This window comes from Hoplias malabaricus, chromosome 8 (assembly GCF_029633855.1).
Source record: "Hoplias malabaricus isolate fHopMal1 chromosome 8, fHopMal1.hap1, whole genome shotgun sequence".
NCBI lineage: Eukaryota > Metazoa > Chordata > Actinopteri > Characiformes > Erythrinidae > Hoplias > Hoplias malabaricus.
Window position 1 is genome coordinate 31,111,272 of NC_089807.1, and position 4,503 is coordinate 31,115,774.

Below are 4,503 nucleotides of genomic sequence, written 5' to 3' on the forward strand. Positions count from 1 at the left end.
TGAAGGTCACCTTGCTGTTTCAATTGGTGGGATATATATCAGCATGGCTTATGTTTAATTAATGCGTGTATGTGTGTGTGTTAGAGAGAGTGTGTCAGCAACGCTGTACTCATTTCAGGTGCAAAATGGTCCCAAGATGACAATACATTTTGAAAAACACATCCCCATGAGTAACACAAAAAATGCTGCTGTCATTCCTAAGTAGGCCTATGGTTAGTGTAGTTAACGTTTGATTTAGATAGACATGACATTTTGCTGTACTCTTACATGTAATGGTCTGTATATTCCTTGGAAAAGACTTTTATTGATACAGGACTTTTAAATTTAAAAATAGTTTTATAGATTTGCAGCTTATTTAAAAAAAATAGATCTTTAATGAATCATTCAATTATACAGAGACAAAAGTGGGTCATCTATGGCACAAACTTTGTCTTGTCTTGGTGGACCAAGTATAAAGTTTGAGGAACTGAGAGCCCAAAATACAAAGTGGCCTGCTAGCTTCTTAGCCATTAATTTTCATAAATTGGCAATATTTTGAAAAGATTTGCAGGAAGATTTTCTTCATTACAGTGACTTCCTAATCTTCCTCTTGTCTCCTTCTCTTATTCCAACAACTGTTATGATCATTGTCTCTTTCTGTCACTAGTTCATGACTGGTAGCTACATATGTATTCTTAAATCTGCACTCTATTTGTTGACAGCCAGTGCTGACCATTATTTATTACGTATTACTAAAAATGTACTTATTACTTTCCTGAAGTTTTAATGGAAATTCATTCATTACAACCTAGAGGTAAAATATTTTTTATTTTATTCTGAGTGAAACCCAAACACATATTTTCATATTGATTTCATGGGAAACCCTATGTATCATTTTCAGTAATTTATTTAGAAAGATATAATCAATCACAATAAACATCGCTTAAGTGTTCTGCCCCTATCAGTGTGTTTGAAGTAAGGATTAATTTGTAAAGTATTACTCTCAAAATTAGTATAGTTAAGGGTCATCATTGTTATTAAAATATATTATTTTTAATAATAATATGCCTATAGATGTTTAGATGTGACCGTTTCAATATCAAAGAAAAAGAACATGCAATATCGAAAAAGTCTGTTCTTTCACTGAATGAGAGTATGTAGAAATTAGGGCAACTTTCTGGCAGGTCAAACTAAATAATCTTGTGCCAGATTTGGCCTCAATTCAAACAGCCATTTTCTATGGCATTGTTCCAAAGGACTTTTTGGCAACTTTATGTTTAAGAGTGTATAGTAAAGCATGGCTCAGTAGTGTTTTGGCTCCCTCAAGGGTAAGTATTAATGTGCATTCCGTGTATCTGTATTAAACGATAAAAGCTGGACTGATCTTTCCCAAGTCCACATAAGTGAGTGTTAATCCTCTCACTTTATTTTGCCCTTTGATATTCACAGCATGTCAATGTTGTGCTTACTCATGGGATTTAATGGTGAGGAAAGCAGGCTTTTGGAGAAAACAGTCTACTTACTTTAGCCTACACTGTACTTGAGTTAATACTTTCTAAAATGTTTTTTGGTGTACTGCATCTGTATGGCATGGCATGGCTATTTGAAGTTTCCCCACAGGTAAGGATGTTGTGCTCTGTGGATGTTTTAGGCTCTTGGTTCAGTGTTGGCCTGAGTTACATAACAGTTCTGCCATGCATTTGGCTGCATGCATCTATGTGTGGGTGGGAAACAAAGGCATAAACAGTTTCTGCTTTTAGCACATATGCTGCATTGCCCTTGGAATCCATGGTTACTCACTAGATTTGATTGATTCCAATCACTAGGGCTAGCTTCAGGTCTCATGCTATAAATGTCAAGTGATCAAAACTGAATGTGAATGTTACAAATTAAGAAATTTAAGCTAGTATATTTATCTTTGGTCAGTCTCTTGCATTCCTGATATCACATTTGTCAAACAATGAGCGGTTATGATCACTCTGTGTCTAACAGCCAACGGTTTTAACAGAGTATTATTTGATTGGAACATACTTGCCTCCTGTCGTGCCCTAGGTGACGTCGTGTCCTGATGTGCTTCAGAATTTGCATAGTAATTAACTGCCCGTTGCTGGGTGAGAGCTGTTTCCATTTGACTGCATTAAATGTTCTTTTAAAGGTTGATTTATTCTATCCTCTTTTTAAATGAGCATCCCCCAACCACCCACCATTGCTTCCCTTTCAACTCTCTCTGCCTGTTTTTGTTTTTCTCTCCTGACCATTCTTCAATACCCACATTGCTGGAAGAGGTTTAATAGTGTTTGAACCCCTCCTGTTGGCATTACATAATGTCATATTTTCAGTGGAACCTTATGGAACTGGTTGATATAATGAATCCAACTCTTTAACAGATGTTCTATGTGTGGGTTTGTCGCACCCAGGGTAGAAGTTCCCTACAGATGTGTGTATTTTTAGGGAACCTATCGCAGAAGCATAACTCACTTCATCAAGCTCATTCCTGCTAATTGGCAGTATTGTGTGCTCGGGACATGATTAGACTTCACTGTCAATCAAATCAGAACACTAACCCAACACTAAGTAGTGTTGCCAGCACTTTGTCACTGGCATGCCGAGAGTCCAGGCCTAGGGTTTCTCAGATTTGCTGAGTCGTGATTGGTGCAGACATTCAGACATGAACTTCCCTTGCAAGAGGCCCTGGGGCATCAAGAAGCTTCTTCATTCAGGACAAGATCTGATAGGTGCTGCGCCTCAGTGGACGAGACAGACAGTCAAGAGCATTTGGGTCTTCTGATGTGATGGGTCTTCTCTGTGATCTTCACAGAGTTTTGGTTGATATTTGCCTTAGCTTCATCTGCTCACTGGACAGCTCTGAAAGGTGTGGGGACTAGTGAGGGTTACTTACATCATCAGTGCCCTTTTGAGCCTGAGCCAGACAATGTGATGAGAAGAAAAACTGGAGAAAACATTTTTAATTGATTCTGTCTTAGACAAAGCTGTCAGTCATTGTCTTTAACCACGTATCCATTTCAGGGTCAAGAGCCTACCCAGAATCACTGGGCGCAAGGCAGGACACCCTGGAGCGAGCGCCAGTCCAGGATTTTGGACCGTGAGCAGAAACCAGAGCACCCGGAGGAAACACACATGGACACTGGGTGAACACACCAAATTCCTCACAGACAGTCACCTGGAGCAGGGCTCGAACCCACAACCTCAGGATCCTAAAGCTGTGTAACAACGACACTACCTGCTGTGCCACTGTGCCACCCACAGTCTTTTATTTATAAAAGTTAATATATTCCATGGTTTCCATAGTCTCTTCAGGTAACTTTGTTTGGGATAACCTATGCATCATAAGCCCTATGACTTTAACTTCTCAAAGTGTCAGTGTTTTTCCTTAGATACTTTCCATAGTTAAGCTATATGACAACAATTCTCATTACAGAGTTTGCAAAAGGTGAAGATTAGCATACCAAAGTACCATATAGATATACATTAGTTTTATATCTGAGCAGCTAGAGTAATGTGAGCGCTTATGTTGAGGGCCAATTTTTTGTAGCTTAGCACAAAATCATATCAGCTCTCTAAGGGCAGTAGATAAGTTAGTAACTTATGTAAAATGTTGCAAGCATGTGATAAATGCAAACAAAAACCCATAACTTGCAAAAAATATATAGCACTTGCAGAAAAGAGCTGTTAATTGTGCCTGGTTGGATAACTTCTCCTGGATGGGATTATTCATGCTTCCACTTTGTTTTTTTCATGCACACTTTTCTGCCTCTCTTACTGCTAAATAAAGTGATTGGGATGTATCTCCATTAATTCAGTGTGAACCCTACTTCTACCAGCTGTCTAGAAATGCCCCTGAAGCAAAATTCACTCAGACCATATTATTAATTTGTCTATAAGAGAGTCAATTAAATGTGATCAAATTGCAAAGTATATTCCTGTACTAGCTAATAATGTTTTTTGTTTTGTTTTGGGTTTTTTTTTTCATTTTGACAAGTTCTTTTCATGTCACAATATAATGGAAATATGTAAGAACAGCACGGAGACACCCAATGATTAAAGTTAAAGAGATAATTAAAAAGCAGAAATAGCTTCACTCTTGCTACAACATTTAAATATTATGCTGTAAAATTAATATAGCATGTAATTTTAATAGAGATTTTTTTTTTTTTTTTTAGTTTAGTTTATGCACATTTTGGGTGAGAGAAAAACTAAACTAGCTTTTGATGAATACACAGCAGCTAAAACTGTCATCACTTGCAATGTCTGCAAAATATTGAGAATAATAAGACAGCAAGGCAAAAATCCTGTGTAATTTAACACAAGGGGAAGTACAAACACATAACTACAGAGATATTGCAGTGCACAACTGTCATAGTGAGCATTGTGGAGATTGGACATTGTAGTTATTTTGCAATTAAATCCAGCACAGGCTTCTTGTTATACTCTTTTTGCAAGTTGTGTGACAAACATAATCATAGTCATCATTGAACCTTTTTTGAATACTTCAGAATTGTGAGA